This window comes from Neopelma chrysocephalum, unplaced genomic scaffold, assembly GCF_003984885.1.
Source record: "Neopelma chrysocephalum unplaced genomic scaffold, ASM398488v2 Primary Assembly neopelma1_75, whole genome shotgun sequence".
NCBI lineage: Eukaryota > Metazoa > Chordata > Aves > Passeriformes > Pipridae > Neopelma > Neopelma chrysocephalum.
Genome location: NW_020897736.1, coordinates 10,297,544 through 10,317,914, shown reverse-complemented (window position 1 = coordinate 10,317,914; position 20,371 = coordinate 10,297,544). Strand labels below are relative to the sequence as shown.

The window sequence follows — 20,371 nt, the reverse complement described above, 5'->3', positions numbered from 1 at the left end:
TGAGAGGGTCGTTCAGGCATGGAGAAGAGGTGGCTCTGGGGAGACCTTACAGCATCTTCCAGTGCCTAAAGCGGCTCCAAGAGAGCTGAGAGGGACTTTTGACAATGACATGTGGTTATAGGACAAGACACAATGGCTTTAAACTGAAAGAGGGCAGGTTTAATTTATATTTATGGAAAAAAATCTTTGCTGTCAGGGTGGAACAGGTCGCTGGAAGTGTTCCATACTAGTCTGGATGGGGCTTGGAGTGTCCAGGTCTAGCGGAAGGTGTCCTTGCCCACAGCAGGGGATGGAACGAGGTGATCTTTAAGGTCCCTTCCAACCCAAACCAGCCTATGAACCTATGAAAGCCTGGCCCCACTGGTTCAGGCTCCTGGCAGCCATAGGGAGAGGGTACAACTCTGACTTTCTCCTTCAGCTGAGGCCTCTGGGTCTGTTTTCATCTTCCAGAGCCCTGGAGTTTCCCCATGGCTTGTGACCTCAAGGGACTGCACAGCTGCTTGTCCTCGAGCCTGATCAGACCGAGGTCAATGGCATAACTCGCCCTCCAATTTTTGGGGACTAAGGTTACACCACTGATGTTACAGGAGAAGTGCTAAATGGCAGAATCAGCTGGATGGAGTGGCTACTTTAGAGTAGTTTAGCCTTGTGGCTTGAGCATTTGGGTTATATTTTAGCAAGTGAGATGACCATTCTTTACAGATATTAAGAATGCAGAGCCTTGTGAATAGCGGAAAATCTAACATTTCATGGATATCACAACTCATGCTTTTTTTTCCGTAATACTAGTGTGTTGTAATTCTCTTTTGCCCTCTATTATCCTTTTACACTGTCACAGAATGTACTTTCATCTTTTGGAAATGACCCTTTAATGCAGTGGCTAAAATTTAATTTAGGATGTTTTGTTTTAAATACTGTGCATTTTGTTGCACAGGAATAACAACGGAGCTTCCACGGTTTTTATTTGGACTGTTAGAGAAAATATGCATTTTAAAAATAAATTTGTGGGATGTTTTTCCTGACTGCTCAATTTGCAAACTGCTCAGCCTTTTAGATAGGGCTGTGTTCCTGAGGAGGTGTGAGCTTTTGCTACCAACATGAATTCCAATATCGCATCCTTCCAGTGATGGCTTTTTTGCCTCCTTCATGCTAAAAGAAACATAAAGTAATTAAAACTTAATTTTAATTGTAAGATATGAAAAGAAACATGATTTTAAAGCACCTTGGAATTTATTTTGGAGAACCAAACATCTTTTTTGAATAGAATTGTTTCATTTTCCCCAGTGTAAAGCAGAACTTTGAATTTTGAATGAAGTTCCCCATCCTGTGTGGGCCCTAATATGAAAGTTGTTACCCACTCTCAACTCTTGGAAGCTTTCAAACGATGTTTAACTGGAACATCAGAGACAGTCCCTTCAGCTGGCCAGAATAATTTCAGTTCCAAATATCTTTATAAAGAAATGAAAGAGCAGATGTTTGTATCTTTTTATTGTCTTAGTGCCTAATTTATTCAACTGCAGTAGCTACAGAAGGCCTTTTCCAGTATCACTGTAACTTTTAAATTTTTTTTCTCTGTGGTTATCAAAGTTTTCTTCCATTCCAGCTACTGATTTTATTGCCTAATGCTGGCAATACTCCGTTATCTTTATCTCATCTTGATCTACGCTTTTTATTTGAGTTGCAAAAAGACCACAGCCACAATTCAGCCCAAGAAGATAAACTAAAGTAATTCAAGCCCAGTGAATGGTCTTATTCTCTTGTGTTCCTACTTTCATAACTTACTACTTGTCTGATCCATTTTCAGCTGTAATGTACATATAATCAACCTTTTCAGACTCCTCACAAGAAAAGCTTTTGTTCACTGGGCAGTAATCAGTATTAAAGGCCTTTAAAATGGGGAAAGTCGATGACACTGGCTCATTGTCCAGATACATTGTTGTTGATGAAGAGAACTGATATTACTGTGAAAGACCAATTTCATCTCAAAGTTTCTTCATCTGCCGTGATCACAACATTTTTCACATATTGTTCTTCACAATCATCTAAGTTGGTGTCCACCTCTGATATTTCATTCTAGCTCGGGTAATTTTTTCCCCAGAATAACTGCAGAATGATTTGATGGCTTGGAATAAAGCATTGAATGGTCTCAGTCCATTAATGGAGCCTCTACAGACACCATTATATATGAGCTATATATATTACAGCATTTGAATCAGTGAAGAAAAAATATCTTATGGCAAGAAGACACTTGATCACACATAGTTCTGTCATTAGTAGATTTTAAAGGTAAAAGAGCATCTCTTTAAAAAAAGAATAAGAGCAGTGAAACCATCAAATTTTTTTCTAGGGAAGAACACTGTACTATAGGTCTAATTATAAACCTAAAACTGGTACCAGAGATTTCAAATCCTTTCACATTAAGCTTCTGATTAGATGCATTGATGTTTGCAATTGTTGGGGAGATAATCACGTATTCTTTTCCCAATTTTTAAATGTTTTATTTTTGACCCATTACAAACCAGATTTCTATGGTGTCAGGGAGAAACACGGTCCTTTAAATTTTACAGTCAGCAGTTAAATGTGCAGTTTGTGATGGTCTCCACTGCTTTACATCCTGTTGACTCCAATTACAGTCAAGATTTGGATCTAACACAAAGATGGGGAACTCCCTCACGTCACCCAGACCTGTCCCACGGAGGAAGACAACACTCAGTGGAGTTTCTGGCTCTGATTGCTTTCTGTTTGCCTCAGGGTGTCCAGCTGATGAAGTCCAAGCTCTTACCAGTTTTACAACTCTGTGAAGCAGCTTTGAAGGTAGTTGATTTTGGGACACCTTTTTGACTGGAAGTCCTTCCAGGAGCTGACCTTCAAAATTAACTGTATCAGACACAGATTTATACCTTGATGCTGCCCTAAATTATATTTAGATGCAAACGTTGTTATTTTTTAAACTAAGCCAAAGGCTGTTAGGGGTGATGGCTTTTGTTAGATCCCATAGTAAAGCTGGAAAAACTACTGGGCATTGGAAGCCTTCATTACATCTGAAACACAGCAGCAGACTTGGCTAAATACAGTTGAAAATAGTTGCCACATGTTCACTGTATTAGTCAATTAGACAGTTGCTGACAGGGGAATGTTTGGCATCCACAAGAAAAGAATAAAACAAAAGCTTCTTTTCAGATTTTCCTGTTTCTGTCTTTTATTTGAAACAAATATTAAACACCTATTTCCCCATTTACCCCTTTTTTTTCTCTCTAGGAGGATAACTAATAGTTTGGGGTTTCCCCTTTATTTTTCTTTTCCCTCCTTTTGCACTCCTCATCCTTCTTCTCTCTATTTTTCTTATTTTCAAACTAACTCTTACAAATCTTGAATTCTGGAGAAGTTGCAGAAGAGAACAAAGGAAAATTGAAACTCTCTAAAGTGGTTAAACTAGTTTCATTTTTCTTTCTGCTGTTATAACTTTTCCAAACCAAACTGAAATTTTGGATATCATTCACTTATTCAACTAAAGTAACAAAAAGGAAAAATGAAAGGAAATGGACAGGAAACAAAAATAATCCCAGTGCTTACAAAAATATCATGTAAACAGTAGGAAAAAAAATTATTACATTTCGTACCTTGTCAAGGGGAAAACAGTGAAGTTTTGAATTTTTTAATGGAAAAGTTCTTCCATTTTTCAGCTGTTCTGAGAAATCCAAAGACCTCAGCTGATTTCATCACTGGTGTTACTGCATTTCTACTTGTCTTGGATCTTGCTTTTACAAGATGCTATCACAGCTATGCTGTGTCTCTTCTGAATTAACTGAGCTTTTCAGCTGCATATTTTAAGTCTACATGAGTCAAATGTTCATTGGACTCATCAGTCATCAGCTCCATATATCACTAATGCCAACTTTGATACTAAGATGACTCATGTCCTAATTATTTTGAATAACAAGTGTGCTCTTGTGGTAGGACAATATGATTTTGCTTGCTACAAAATAGATCAGCAGAAAGTGGCCACATAATGCAGGCTTGCAAAACAATCATGAAATTACACGTTGGTACAGAATTGTTCACTCTTCTTTATTTTCACAAGGATGATTTTTACCCCAATGGGTCTTTTAAGCAATTCAACAGGTAGTTGGAAGTTTAATCTTGACAATAAAATTCATTATTTTAAGTTACTTTTGTGTTGTAAAATTATTTCATCTGTAAAGTGGTATGGAAAATACCTTGGCAAATGATCCACTAAAGAGGCTGTTGCTATGTTATGTTTTGGTGATTATAATTTCCTTTTTGATTGTTCAACATCTGTAATTCAATAAAACACTGACAGTACCACTGTATGCCCACTGCACGCCCACTGCACCTTCTATACCTGTTAACAAAAATGAGGAAAAGAAATCCCAGACAATCCTGGCAAGATGGAGAATATTAAGCCATTAACACTTATCATGCAGGAGAAATGTGGAGCCTGGGGGCACTGCTGGGCTGTAGATCATGGTGACTTCAGTGGTGACATGTCCTGTTCAGAGCATGGCACAGGATGATGAGTGGAACAAAATGCTTTGGACTGTAACTGCCTTCCCTGTCCCGGTTTAATGTAACACCTCAATGATTCAACACTCCAAGAATTTTCCAAGAAATAGGTGGTGCTGATCTTTGGTCTCCTTCAGTCTCATACCAATACCTGAGCAAGCTGCTTTAGAGTCTCTCTCTCTCTCTGCTGTTCTTTGGTTCACTGAAGACCTTATCTGTACTTACAACATCAAACACAGCAAGCCATCTCTTATTTGCAATCTCTAGATGTTATCAAAGTGGTTGTTATGTTACAACAACGTCTTTCACATTCATGTGACCAGGAAGGCCGTTTTGCTGTTGTTACCCCCACCTCTGTATCCTGTAGCTACATGTCAATAGGTGGAATTATTCAGCAGTTTTACAACTGTTTTTACCATCAATTATATTACTACTTCAGTGAGCAAAGTTTTACTTCCGAGTTAGTGTCTTTGGAAGTTTTTCTTTCGTTCTTTGAGATGTGAGGTTGTCCAGACTGCCCACGTTGTAGGTAGGAAACAACAAAACACTTGGCAAAGTTATGCTCCAAATCTCCATCAGCTGAAAAAAAATTGTTTCTAAGATGAAGTTGCCTATTTCAGCCCAGATGGAAAACTGGAGAAGGTAAAACGTAGAGGACCATGTGGACCTCACAAAATGTAAACAGGCAGCTGATCTTTGGCCTGATCCAAACAAATGCTGTTGAAATAATTGAAAATATGCCAGTTGACTTCTGTGGGATTTTCAGCAGGTTCTAAGCTGGCAACTACCCTTTCTAGCAAACAAATCTTGTCTACTTTTACATTTCAGGCTTATAGTTAATCAAGTTACTGAGACAGAAATGTCTTTGGCACAAACATGTTTCTCTGTTTCTTTTCCCTGCAACTAATAATGTTTCTCCAGGAATTGCTTCCAAAAAACTCAAAGGCCAGTATTTAGATAAGCAATATCAAAATGCTTCAGCATTAAGCTGCGGTAAGTATTTCCTCCTGTTTGTTGTAATAAAGAAGGTTTTACACAAGCCATGTAGTCTTAACTTTCACCAAGTTAAATAAAGGTTTAGTAAAAGGATTTTGTGCCCTTTTAACCCCCAATAACCAGAGTGCATCCTGTGTGACCATTCATTACATATGAAATGGCTGTAATTTATACCAAATGGGGTAGGTGAATTCAAACAGAAAGATACCATCGATGATAAAAAGATAACACTTCTCTGTAACAGATGCTTCATTTTATGATGGAAATGGGGAAGCTGAATGCTGCAGGTGCCGGGCTGACACTAGGCCTGTGGAGAATCATTAGAGCCTCCTCAGAGATCTAGGTTTACTCTGTGTTTAATCAGCCACAGTCAGAAGAAATGGCTTCATTTCAGCTTGATGAGAGCCAGATTACAAAAGGAAGATAGATGGCCAATAAGGTTCATCACTATAAGCATATTGTCTTAATTTGAAGAAACAAGCTGGCATTCTGTGCTGAGTAAAAGTGAAGTGCAATATGGCTAGTATCAAACCCTAGTTATTTCAAGTCTCTATGCTCCCCACAATGGAAATATTCTGGCTGCTCTTCCTTTGACTAAAATAATAATAAAAAAAAATTGCAAACACTGCAAATGACCACATTTACTGATGATACCACTGCTTTGGGTTCCGAAGCACTGAAACCTCTTGAAGTAGTTCTGTTCATCTTAACAATTCTCCAGCCACTTATTTATACATACATATGCTATAATCATAAATATATTTGAGTGTATCCATGACTGAAAATGTTTGAATTGACTATTGATCAAAAAAGGTCTCTGAGCATAATATGAACACACAACTCCTAAAAGGGTCGTGGTTTAGCCATCTATCATGGCTTCCCACGACAGCCATGGGGACAATGAGGCTGTCAGCTGGGGTGTGATGGGGGATGGGACTTTCAAAAAAAGGTAGGAACCCAGACCAGGGAACTGGTCCACACAAAAGATAAACAAAACTGGAGCTCTCTGCTTTCTGAACGAAACACATGATTCATTGCTATTGCTTACCTTATCCTTAGTGCTGGCTTTTTTCCCCTTGTGCACAGATAGACTTTTTGTATAAGCTATTTCTTCAGGGCTCTCCAGAAGAAAGAGTGCTCCTTCAAGCCAGGGAGTTCTCAGGATAAGAGTATGGGAGCCTAACATTAGGATGGGAACAGAATCCAGATGATTTTATTGAAGCCAGAACCATTTAGTATCAGGAAATCTTCAATATCCAAACTGATTTTTCAACTCATTTTGAATTGTGAATCCATACGATTTTTGTGTTCTACGGCAGATTTAAGCACTCTAACAAACAGGTTTACATATCTAAATTGCCTCCCACAGGTCTCTTAAAGGATGTTCTCTGCCACAAGACTAAACAGATCATTCATGCAGAACTTGAGATGCAAAATTGCTCAGTGTTATAACTAAGGTAAATTTGGAATGGCTGTAAACGGATCCATGCCCCAAAAGAAATTGTTAGTTTGTGGAGTTTGAGAAGTTTTGAGACTGCGACTGCTTGAGGGAGATGTGTAGAGTCAGGTTTGATTGATTTGGGACAAAAACAGCTGAGAAGAGGGATATGGGGGATCTAACTTGTAAATATCTTGGTTTAAACCAAGAATTTTGTGCCTTAATGCAGTGGATGAAGAGGAAGCACTGATGGAAAATATAAAGCAAAGGCATGATAAAGTCAGAAGAATTGGGCCAGAAGTCGGTCTTAAATAATATTTTAACCAAGTCCCAGAAGATATTATGCTTTGTGTGAGGCATGCACAGCCCAGAAGAGTCACCATGGCAGAGGAAATGGAAAAAACATGAGCAGAGGACTTCTCAGATGCCAGAACCTGAATAAGTATTCTGAGATAAAGAGTATGTTATGCAGAATAGTAGTGTTCTTTTGCTTTTGTCCCTTACACCAAGAACATTACTGTTTCTTTTGGTCTTACTTAAACTAACTTTATAAAAAAAGCTTATTTATTTTTTTCCACCTTCCTTTGTTCTAACTTCACCCATCTTTGCATGTTAAGATGAAAGAGAAGCAACTCCCACTGACTTTACAGGTCTGAAGGGAATCAGGAATTTGACTCATCAAAATTATCTCTCCTCCCACGCTTTTTTCCCCCTGAAACACTGAAGGAACTCACTCCTTTGTCCCTCACACATTTTCCTAATGTCTATTTGGACTCAAAGCAGAGAGCTCACAAGGAGGGAGCCACTTTTAAAGCTCAGACCCGGCACATCTGTGTTTCTGCAGGACCTGCTACGCTGCCAGCCCGAGACAGCCTTATTTTATGGCTGCACTGACACAATCCTGCAGTGAACCATGTGACCCCTGAAGTGTTTAGAAAGGTGCATTTGTGTAAGGGAGACTTTTTTTCTCTGGAGTAAATCAGAGTCTCCGAGATAATCTGCACAAACACATTATTGACTCGTCCCTTTTCCCCAAGCAAGTAAAGCTGCGTTTTCCAGAAACTGATCCACTGAAGCATTTGCAAAGTGGAGACTTAGGAAGCTTAACAATTGGTAGAAATATTATCATCAGCTATCAGAGTAACATTATCCAGCCATTCCCACCCACAGATACACACGCTGGATTTCGGCTTAGAAAGCCCTGCAAATAACGCACTGTAGGTGTGTGGTCCTCAAAGTGTTTAAATGTTTGAAGATGAAGTGAGGAGGAACATCTTGCGTGCACCAGCTGAAAGAGGGTTGGGAGGAGTGGGGGGTGGATTTCCCTGGACAGATGATAATTCTCCATCCTTCTATGTGCTGCCAAACTACCTCAACTGGTGGGGGTTTATAAACTTTTTTTTGGTCTCTGAAGAGCAGCTCTTCTAGTGTTTTTTGGAACACATCAAATGCAGCACAATTAAACAGGAGAAAAAAAATATTCCCAGGGCCCTTCATTCCCTTCCTTTCCCCTGTCAAGATATTACTTAATTTAAATGCTGCCAAAGTTAATAATGAAAGACGACATCCTCCAGTGTGTCAGAGCTCAGTGCCCAAGCAGAAAAGCAAGAGTGCCTTTCTGCACTCCTGTCTTTGCTAAATTCAACCTGGAAAAAAACTAGAGCAAATTCAGGGATACTGTAATTAGCAGGATTTAAAATGGTCTCTGCAGGTCACTTTTCTTGGCCCAGAATTGCCCAAGAACTCGACACCCAAACCAAATATCTGATGTGCCTGTGCCATCACATGGTGCCTGCAGTGTAAGGCTGGAGGTGCCACCGGGTGTATGTCACCCACAGGTACCCCATAAAAACAAACTGCCTCAGAATAACAGCTTTCCCTTACAAAAATGATGGAAAGTGGGCAGAGCACAGGTCAGAGATACATATCAGGATTTAGCGAATAAAACCACAGGGCTTTTTGAGGGGGAGGAAGAAAGGGAACTGGCTCTTGCTGAGGACCTGGGAGGCTTTGGGTTGAGGGAGGTGACAAGAGTGAAGGCACCCTCCATGTTTTCTCCCTCCTCCACCATCTCACAAACCTAATACACTGCTGAGGTGATGAACAGGGCAGATGAACAGTCCCAGAACTCACCTCACTGATTTTTTTTTTTAAAGAAGAAACTTTCCTTTTTCTAAAAATAATTTGTGTGTGAATCAAAGGGGGAAAAGAAAGGTAACGCAAAGATACAGAGCAGCTTGTTAATTAGTGTGAGGTGCTCTCAGTGCTCCTGTATGTATGGAAGGGCTAAAAATGTAAAGTACTGAGGTGACATTTTTGCTGCTGCTGGGCCTGTGGAGCATTACTGTGACGTGCAGAGCTCCTTTGCCTGGGTAACTCCCTCCCAAGTCACCCCAGTTGGGGTCTTGAAAGTTGCACAATAAGATTTGAGGTTTTGACACTGAGGCTGGGGATTGGGATTTGTGCTGGATTTGTGCAAGAAGGAACATTCTCCCGCAGCATATCCACTCTGTGGAGGTGACATTTGCTGGGTTTGCACTCTCCTGTCCCTGCACTCAGCAAAACCCTATGCCAAAAGCCTTCTTGTGGGGAATACTTCATGTTCTCCATCGTACAGCTTTCAGAGGTTTGTTGGTACAAAACAAAGGACCTCCCCAAGATGGTCCCTCTTCTTTCTGGTCTCTAACAAGGTAATCACAGTCCCTACTCCAGAGAGCAAAGCAGGAGTGTTTCAAATCATGGTATTCACCTGTTAAAGGTCAAGGTCAGAGCCTGCCTGGCTGTAGACCAGCATACCTTAATCACAGCAGCTTAATGGCCTTGTTCTGCAGCCGATGGAGCAGAACATCATGTGATGTCTATCACTGATTTCCCACCTACCACCTACAGCTCAGTCATGGCTCTAAAGCAAAGCTTACACTCCTCCCTCTGGGTCTGCAAGAAGATGCTGTAACCACCTAGATCTTGTGTCTCTGAGACCAAAAAGTGGAGCAAGGAGTCCCTGTGATACCTTAAACTGAAAGGAGGAGGGAATTCACTTTAGCAATACCCGAAGGGAACTGCAGCAGTGTTTAAACCCAGTGATTGTTCTGCAGGAGATGCTGCTTGTGGGAATGGATATTCCTCTCCTACAACTATGGCTGGAATTTCTGTTCTTTCATCTTTAGCTATGGAAGCTTACACTTTAAAAGAAAAAAAGCACAATAATAACCTAAGTTGTTAATCAAATTAACTGGGGGGCACTGCATATACATGATGAAACAGAAAAGTTGCCTTTGTCCTGCACAAGTAGCAAGAGCAGATTAAACTTCTCTCTTCAGTGAAGTCAATGACATAGGATAGTACAACTTCTATCTGTACCCTTTCTTTCCTAAATAGCTACTGTTTATCAGCTACAGGTTTTGGGGAGTTAGCTGGTGCCAAAGGGGACCAAAACAAAGGGAAAATTATTACAAATTCTGAATTATTTGAGAAACTAGTTACTCCCTTAATACAATTAAATTGTGCACAGCTTCTAGAAAGCAGTGAATGGCTGTGGCTGGATCCATCACCCAAATGCCATGTACCTGCTTTCCTGCTGTATGTCCTCTCATTTCCTTGCTAGGTAGAGGGAAGAAAAAAGGTTGGTAATTTATGACTCCTGTTAATACCGTAGGCTGGATGTGTTGACAATATATCAATAATTATTTCTGGCAAGACCTGAACAGCATAGTATGGGTCTCTGTAGGATGACTCATTTTACCAGAAGACAGATATGTGTGACCTGAGTTTTATGACAGATGTCAAATATATCGAAATGTGGTGTGAGGAAGATCATCTTATTGGCAAAGTAATGAGAAGCCAGTGAGAAGATTAATGTTAAAACCGAATTGTGTCGTGCCTCCTTCACTCTGTGATTTTGATAAGTGATGCTGGGGCAGAAGGAAAGGGGTTATCCTCAGCCCTGTGTGGGCCAGGAGTGGGAAAAGTTTGGAGGAGCAATAATGTTAATCAATGTGATACCTTAACTTTCGTGGGGAGATCAAAAACCAAACAGCTTTTTGAAGGGGAGGGAATTGTTGGGAGTGTTGATAGATGTTGCAGTGAGGGGGGAACGACCAGCAAACCAGACAGCGTGGCCTAAATCTTTCAAGGTGACTGCTGTCGTGACAACTTAAATGGGTCTTATTTTCAGTGAGTGTTAAGCCTCCCACCTTCTGAAAATCAAGCCCTCGTGTTTCACGCTGGCTGCCACCGAGCGGAGATCAGCTGCCACCTTGGGAAGTGTAGGCTCAGGAGCCTCTCCTCCAGCAAACCCAGCACAGTGAGGATTCCTTTGTAGAACTGGGCTCTTTGCTGCTGTATGAGAGGTCCCTGTCTCAGGCTCCCCCATAGATGCACATCTGTGATGCCTTTGGAGCCCTGGTGTGGGCTCCTTCCAACCTCCCTGCCATGGGCAGAGATGCCCCCCATTAGTCCATGTTGCTCAAAGCTCCATCCAACCCGGCCTTGGATACTTCCAGGGATGTGGCATCCATAGCTTCTCTGGGCAACCTGTGCCAGTGACTCACCATCCTCATAGTAAAGGAATTTTTTCCTAATATCTAGTCTAAATCTACCCTCCTACCGCTTAAATCCATTACCCCTTGTCCTATCAATTTATTATCCCTCCATCCTCACTCCTGATGGAAAGATAGTGGAGAGCTGCCTCCTCTGGCAGTGAGGAAAAAAGTTGGATTCATAGTAGAGGCAGGAAGAGAGACCCACTCTGTGACTTGATCATATTTGGTCGTGCAGAACCATTCTAACACTCCATGGGGAGGGAGTATTTTGTTTACCAAAACTGCAATGTTATCCAGGTAACAAGGTTTTGGGGAAAGCCTGTATTGTGATGCTCAGATACTTCTTGTTTGTGCAAGAAGGTCCCTTTCAAGTGACACAGGTGCTTCAATGTAATAACAAGGTCAAGCTTGAAAAAAAATTATATACTTTGAATAATTGAGCTGTATTTTTAGCCCTCATTTTGTGATCTGTGTCACATATATATATATGTGAGTGTGTGTGTGTGTGTGTCTCAGTTCCCTGTTCACCAGAGACACTTTTGCCATATTCAGGTTTGCTACCTAGAGAAGAGGCACATGGGCACTTGGTGAGCTAAAGGCACCTCTTGACTTCTTTCAACACAAAAAAGTGTTGCAGGATTTTTCTTGCTTTTTCTTTTTCTTGGAAAGGTCATGATTATAATTTCATTACAAATAGGACAACTTTCTTTCATTCAGCTTTAATAGTGGCACAAATTTAACTATATTGTGCTAGCAGGCACTGCTATATTAATTAAAATATAGACTAATTATTTACCCTAGTTAGTTCATACAAATCTCAGTAGTGTAATCAGTGGACTCCCTTAAGGATTTTTGTCATATTCAGCAATAGAAATGGTTTCTCTTTTTTACTCTACTCAGGAACAGTTAGTTTGGGGTTTTTACTTTGAGGTTGGTGGTTCAGTGGCTGCCACGGACCTGGTCCCTGCAGAGGGATTGTGCAGCCACAGCTGGACTGATTGGTGCTAATAGGTGGACAAAACCTAACAAAAAGTTACTGTAGGAACTGTGACATTGAGGTGAAATGACTCTTCCCAGCCCAAACTTTGAGGAAATTCCTGACCTCGCTCTGGTTCCTCTGCGGTACATTTGGTCACACATAGCCAGAATGGTTTCTGGGAAATGGTGTTCTGATGTTCTTCAGCATGAACAGATGTGGAACAATGTTTACACAGGGAAAATGTTCAGCCTGTTTTGTAAGGAAGAGAAAGGAATGCCTCCTGGCAAAACAGAGGCAGAGCTCCAAGACAATGGGGATCTGAGCATTTGTTAAAAGGACAAGAGACACTGACAGTTTGGAGTTGCAACACAACTTGGGATGCCCAACTTGTGTATACTTAGGGCTTATTTGCTGTCAGGTGTTTATTTTAAACACAGGTGTTATGAAAATTGCAGATGGCCTTGTTGAAAGGGAAGAAAAAAAATGTTCAAAATAAGGAGGTGCAGGAGAGGAAGTATGAGGTGAGGCTGAGGAGGACTGAGACTGACCCAACCTGTAACTTCCAACCCTGGCAATCTCATAAACACCTTTTATTCCTCCAGCATATAGCCATCATCTTCAAACCCTGTCTCCAGAGTATGTCAAACTGAAAAGAGTAGGTCAAGATTTCCTAGTTTTTTTCTCTTTATGCTTTTCTTTCAGTGCCAATCCCTACTGTCTCATTTTCCCTTCACTTTTCTCTTTTTCTCAATGAGAAGACTGAGCAGCATTGAAGAGAAGAAAATGCATCATCTAAGCTGCTGGAAGAGACAGTGATGAAGGTCTGTACAGCCTTTCATGAATGCACTGTAATTAAAAAGTGTGTCCTTCCCACTGCTGAAGAGAGGGGCTTGATAGATACAATTTGGGGTATCCAACACTAAACCCGAGTTGACTGTTGTTGGTATCAGTAGTGTGGGTAGCACCTGGCAACCAAGTTCTCTGCAACAATGAGAGTTACAGCCTTCTTTAAATACATATTTCCTGGAAACAGGCACTAAAAAGATCAATTAGAAATTAACACATAGGCTGAGAATTAGACTTTTCCAGTGAGACAGTGCAAGATTATATAAAAACCTGCCTTAAACAGCAGAGTCATCAGTGTTCCTGGTAGTGCAGCCTGAGCATCTTTGAAAATCAGGTACCCTTTAAGCACATTTTCATCACAGTATAACCAATATACATATTATTACATTTCCTTTCCCTGTTCTACTTCTGGTTTAACCATGTGTGAACCAAGCTAACATGATTAGACACCTTGTTTTTCACCACTCATTTCGGTTTGCAGTCTTCCATAAAACGCTTCAAGTGAATTTTAATATGTTGATGGTACTTACTGGAGAGATTAATATTCATAATAAATACCCCTTAGAAATAATCTTCGGCAAATCCTTTTGACAGAGGAGTCAGGGCTGCTAATGACAATAACTACTACAAAATGCAATTTGGTCAATTACTTTAATTAAATTTCACTCTGTAATGTCTTCTCATTTATATAGTAAACTAATAGGGGAAAAGTACATCATCCTTATTTGCCTCCACTTAAATGCCCAAAACTGTTTCCTTATGTTTTGTTTTACCATTTGCAGCTCTCAGCTTCTCGGAACATTTGAGATAATTATGGGTTTTACAAATAAAGCTTATTCTTCACTGAGAAAAGTTGAGACTTTCTTTTGAGCATGCTTTCCTAGAATAAAAACCTTGGCTACACAGATCCTAATCTGGTATTTACAGACTGGCTGATTTTGGATGGTGCCAGCATTCCAGTGTAAATGGTAAAAGTGTCTACATTTCATCAAATGCTTTTTTAATTATATTGTTTGAAACTGGAGTAAAAAAGAACACAGCTGTCTGGAGATTTCGGTAGGATACAGGTTATAATGAACTCATGAGAAATAACATAGCTGTCTTTTTAATGCACTTTACTGCACTGAACAAGGAATTTTACACTGTGGGCAACATTCTCAGCTGGAGTAAATTGCCATATCTCTGCTTCCCTCACTGTACAATGGCCTGGTTCTGAGCCCCTAGTTTAAAAAAATGTAACTCTTATTTTCAACAGTTCATATAACAGGAGAGGATTTGGCTTGGGTTTATTATGGTGCAATTGTGTGTAAATATTAAGGTCATCTGTTATCTGGAAAAATGCATGAATTAAGTTAAAATCAGTAACTCTGAGCCCACGCTGTATCAGTAAAATCAATAAAGCTGTTTCTGTGAGCACTGTGAATATTCATGTCAACAATCATAATAAGGCTTACGGGAATGTAAAGCATGCATGTACGACAATTTAGTGATAATTTTAGGGGCAGCATTGTTTTGGGGAGCTGGTGTTGCAATTCCTCTGCTACATTATTAGCAGCAAGTAAAGCTTCAAGAGGGAGAAACAACTCATTTTTATCACAGGGTGAACTGGGGAGGGGCAGCAGAGGGAACCCCTCTTAGACGCTGAAGTAGAAACCACAGTTTTTTCCCCTGTGGCTTCACAGAACTCCTGTAAACTGCAGCAGTTCCTTCAGTGGGCTTCCAATTTCTCTGCCCATGCTATAAATTTTGTTGGGAAGATGAAGTCCTACAGCGCAATTAACTCCAAAAGTGGTACAAAGCAACGGCGCGCAGATACCGGGCTGCAGTACTTAGCACTTAACTCTGAAATTCTGATAAGCCCTATCAACTCAGGGTTGTGTTTAATGTTCACTCCTGCTTATATACTGAAGATACAACCTAGCGGTCACAGTGTTAACACTCCCCAATATCTATTACAATTAGTTTTTGATTAAGAAGCCTAGCATGGCTTTTGAAGCCTTTTATGTTGTGTCAAATGGCTAGTGATGGAGTGAGATGCACAGACGCCTCCCAGTAACAAAGCATCTTGTAAAAGGTTTCAAGTGAACTATTTTATCATCCTAATGGAAACCAGATGACTCTAACTCCCCCTTTAATTTCAACTATTTACTGAAGAGTCCTTGTTTTGAATTACTTAAAGATTTATTCCAAACCACTATCTCATGCATTAAGAATCACTAATAACAAAGCCATTCTGAGCAGAGCAAAGCTTTTAAAGAATGTGACTATGCCATTGCATTTATTCTTAAGTTTAAACCTCATTTTTTAATGGCTTTCACATTTTTATATCTCAGTTTCTTTTCTTTTTTTTTTTCTTCATTTTATTTTTATTTTTTTCCTTGAAATTCCAAACACATTTTTCTCCATTCATTTCCAGTCCGTGCTGCAGTTTCCTGCCCTGCTGACAGGGACCGCAGGCTGGAGCTTGGATGGTGGAACTGAACCTGTGCATGTGCTCCTTCCTCCCATCCTCTGGAGAGCCTCTATTTTGGGTCTCCTGGGTGGGTTTAGAACAGGAAGGAGTGCCAAATTAAGGCCCTGGGGGGAAATTGTGTCCACCCTGCACAGCTTCGTTATTTCTGCTGAGCAGTAAAATTTTCAGGGGACGAAAGTGTCGCTTCACATTAACTGTTGTGGCCTGATGGCTGGGTACGCCCCAGCTTGGCCACTCTCCCTTGGAAAAACAGGAGGACCAGGGGGAAATCTGCTGCTTTGCCCTTGCCCACTATCTCTGTCAGGCTCATCTCTTCCTCCCAGCCACATCTCTCCCTGCATTGCTTTAGAAGGAACCCTGAAATCACCGGGATTAACTGGATTAGCGGTGCAAAGCGAGTCTCCTTTCTCTGCTGCTGCGGTATCTGCTGCCTGGGGTACAGACCTCCCCATTTCCGTGGAGCCTTGCAGAGACACAGAAATTGCTCTTAATGAGCACAGCCATGAGCTGGTTTTCATCCCAAAATGTGACACTGTTATTTACATCTGCCAGTATTTTACCGAGCTCTCCTGCTCCCTGTGGACACTGTCTTCTAAGATGTTTCAGGCGACGCAGCTGCAATGCTCTTTTGCCAAAATGCCCTTTTGACTCAGACTGTAAAGTTCTTCAGTATATATTTTAGTGGCATTAAAAGGATTAAAGAATAGCATAGTTAATTAAAGATAGATTTTTTTTTTCCTAGTAAATTTATGAGAAAAATGTTAAGGAAGAGGAAGATGGAGACATACAACTGTCCAAGAATAAGAATAGGCTGTATAATAAAGTGTAGCCATTAAGTGTCTTGAGAATCTTAGCTGTATTGAATAAGGAATTTGGACAAATAGAAGATGGCCTATTTTAAAAACATTAAACAGGCTTTTGTTGCAATGAACATCAATAACTATTGACCTTTTGTGATCATGAGTCTTCTGAGCCACAAAAACAGTTAACAAATCAGACACCCACTCCAAATTGAGAGCTTTTTATCCTTCACAGAGGTTTCTACTGTGTGAACATGTATTTTCAAATCTAGATCAAATCTAGAGGCCTTTAGTACCAGCTTTGCATGTGCTGGTCTTTGGACAGGACTAGAGTTCTTGGGATGAGGAGAGGGAGGGAGTGAAGTGCTTTAGGTGGGGTTGAACCTCAGGTCGTACAAGGGCACGCAGTGATAGGACAAAGGGGAATGGCTTTAAACTCAAAAAGGACAGGCTTAGATTAGATATTAGGAAGAAATTCTTCACTATGAGAGTGGTGAGGTCCTGGCACAGATTTCCCAGAGAGGCTCTAAACAACCCATCCCTGGAAATGTTGGATGGGGCTTGGAGCAACTTGGTCTAGTGGAAGGTGTCCCTGCCCATGTCAGGGGGGTTGGAATCAGATAATCTTTAAGATCCCTTCTAACCCAAACCAATCTATGATTCTGTGATACCAAACAGGATGCCAAAAGGTGAGGCATATCTGGCATATAATTGTCTGAATCCTAAAAACATCAAGGACAAGGATGTATCTACAGCTTGTCTCCTCTTACTCTACCGTAACAAGAAATATTTTTACAGTGGAGGATAAAACAGGTATCAGTTGATAACTCACTAACATTAACTAGATTTCAGAATAATAAAGTATATTTCATCTGAGGAACAGGGAACAGGAACTCCAAAATAAAATGATCATATGTTGATGAGATGATAGAAAAGTTGTTAATTCTCAGTTCTTCAGCCAAGTTATTAGGCTGAGTTGCATTGTAAAACTGAGACTGCCTATAAACTGTATGAACACATAAATACTTCTGCGTTTGTAAAATTCGTATGCTGGCACACAGAGATGGTGACTTCTGCATATCATTAAGAAAACTTTAATAAATTACATTTTGGTAGAAGTCAGGGAGAAAGTCTCTTCTCCTGCCAGCATAACATGAATTTTGTGTTATGTCTGCAGGCCCACAGTGGACTCCTGGTTCTCCAAGTCCATCATCAGAAACCCTTTCCCATGAAATATTCCATCTACTTTTCTTTGGCAGGCCTGAAAGGTCCTCTGTTTTCTGACTGTACATTTTAGACGCTTCTGCAGTTTTACTCAATGTTCAGATAACCTGTTTTACCTAGTATTCAAAAACAGCATTGTTTTTAAATACTAGAGAAGTGTAATATTTATTCAAAGAAATATTTTTCTACAGTTCCTCACAGTGTGAGTACCATGTGATTATTGTTGAAGAACTGGAAATTCCACTACTTTCTAACATACGGTTCTATATGCTTTGAATACTTTTTAGTTAAAATACTAGTTAAAAGTAAGAAGCCAACTGATTTGTGTCCACTGAAGTTTGCATGATTAAAACATGACAGGAGAGATGCAATTAGTCTCAGATCTGGCTGCCTTTATTTCCCAGCCTGAACAGCCAGGGACCTGTTTACAGCCAAGTTAACCGGTACTAATTGTGGACCTAAAAGCAAGGCCTGACTTCATGGTAATTTTGGTATTGGTCTGGGAGAAACAGATAGGGCTGCACAGGGAAGCTGCTGTTGAGCTGACAAGCCAAAAGGAATTGAGAAAAAAAAAACCCTCAATTTTTAGGATGTGGGAGAGAAATGCTGAGGATTTATATTTTAGGAAAAAAAATGTTGGGAAAACTTTTACCTTTGGTAATTTAAAGTATATTTTGCTTAGAATCAATAAGCAGCTCTAGTGATTGCTGATGGAATATTAAATCCAAATATTCATATATTTTAATGTCTTTCCATAATGAACAAAAGCAATATATTTGAGGATGAAACCAATTCTTTAAATATTTCATATTCTACAGGGTTGTCAACAGGACAGCATCAGTCTGAGAGTCAATTGCAGAATGAACAGCTGTGCAATACTTTTTTCAGTGATTCAAATGAATTTGCTCTCCATGAATTAAAAAATAGTTTGTTCATAATTTGAGAGAGAGAAGAAAAATGAGAAATGAATGTCTTAAAATTCAGGCTCCTCTAGGTTTAATTTTCAGATGATTTTAAAATATTGGTCCTTGCCCTTTCCAAAGTTATTTCTATTAGCTATTTTCCTAAGCTTGCTATAAACTGCCAGTTTTCCTCTCTGTTAATTATTAATATGACCTGTTTATGTACCAGTTATCCAGCTAACCATTAATGTCTGTTTACTCATTGATGACCTTTGCAACTACATGCCAGGCACTTGGCTAGTAAATGTCAACATTTTTTAATAACCTAAAAAATACTCCTCATAGCTTATCTACCTAAAATTTTTTTGACATGAAAAACAAAAATTAAACACTACTTACAATACACAGACATTTGTATAGGGCTGTTTCAGCCAAATGGCACAGTGAAAGTAAAAGAAAAAAGAAATTACTGATATTCTCTGCTTATGGTTTTGTTTTAAAATACATAACAACAGGAAAAAGTATAGGCACAGCATGCAAACATAATAAAATACTTTTCAAAAAGAATTACTGTAGGTAAATCTTCATTATTTGTTTCCTCAGAATTTCACTACTAACCTGAAGACAAGTAGAATATCTCTTCCATGTGTTCTGGTAATAGCCAAAGGCTACACCAGGGACACAATTGCATTAAACTTGAAAGTGGTGACACTAATTTTTACCCATGATAACAAACTCTATCTATACTTTTGCTCACTAAATATGCCTAATTTAAAAAGACAAGCAGTAGCCCAGGATGAAAAAGAATATGAGGGCACTTCCCACCCAAATTGATGTGTAGGATCCAGCCTCATCCAATCTGCCACGGAGATAAGTGGAACAGGCAGGTTTCTTTTTCCTTGGTCCACTAACACCCTTTTCTCACAAAAGCCTTGAAATATTGTCTCTGTGATTACAATTTGCAGGTTAAAAATTGGCTTCCTATTGAAATATTTTCAAATATTAGCATCGTCCCAACCATAAGTAATGGTGATGGCATTTACAGAGATTGCAGCTTTGATATGTACATAGGTATATGTTCACATTTTCTCGTTCATTGGAGTTCTAACTTCAGTAAAAATTAGGTTTCTTTTTTCTTTTAGTTACAGCCTTGAACACTTGCCGTGACTGTCACTTTATGTTGAATTTATTGTGCACCATGTAAGTTGTGAGGCTGAGGAGCAATCTGTCATAAGCCATTGTATCAATAATCTCTGAAAGGGTTTGTTTTGGTCCTGGGTGGGAGGTAAGCTTTCTAGATTTGTACCCTCAGTTACAGAGACAATTTGGGCTCAATAGTATTGTTTCAAAGGGATTTGTCTGGGCTGTAACACATTTACTTAAGCACTGTGCTTCTGTACAGGATGGTTATACAGTACTTCAAGCATATAAATGCCTTTCAGGTTTTCTGTACTGAATGATAACTCACCTTGTCTTTCTCGGTGAGGTAGGTAATAAATAGAAATCTGGACTGTAACTGAGACATTCTGACTTAGTTAGATCTTCTGGTGTCCTGAAAAAGACAAGTAGACTCAATTACCATGCCAGAAACTACATAAAGATTGTCAAATTAAATCCAAAAACCTATGTTTAAATAACGGTATGACAA

The 20,371-nt window shown here is 39.8% G+C and overlaps 1 long non-coding RNA gene across 1 annotated transcript; it reads right to left on the bottom strand.

The window, feature by feature from the left end:
• Nucleotides 1-1,012: 1,012 nt before the first annotated feature.
• Nucleotides 1,013-20,276, bottom strand: LOC113970136. Its single transcript, XR_003535050.1, has 4 exons — nt 20,192-20,276; nt 6,569-6,699; nt 4,218-4,363; nt 1,013-1,149 (listed from the first exon to the last, which is right to left on the bottom strand). It is a non-coding gene; the product is annotated as an uncharacterized LOC113970136 (long non-coding RNA).
• Between the last annotated feature and the right edge of the window lie 95 nt (nt 20,277-20,371).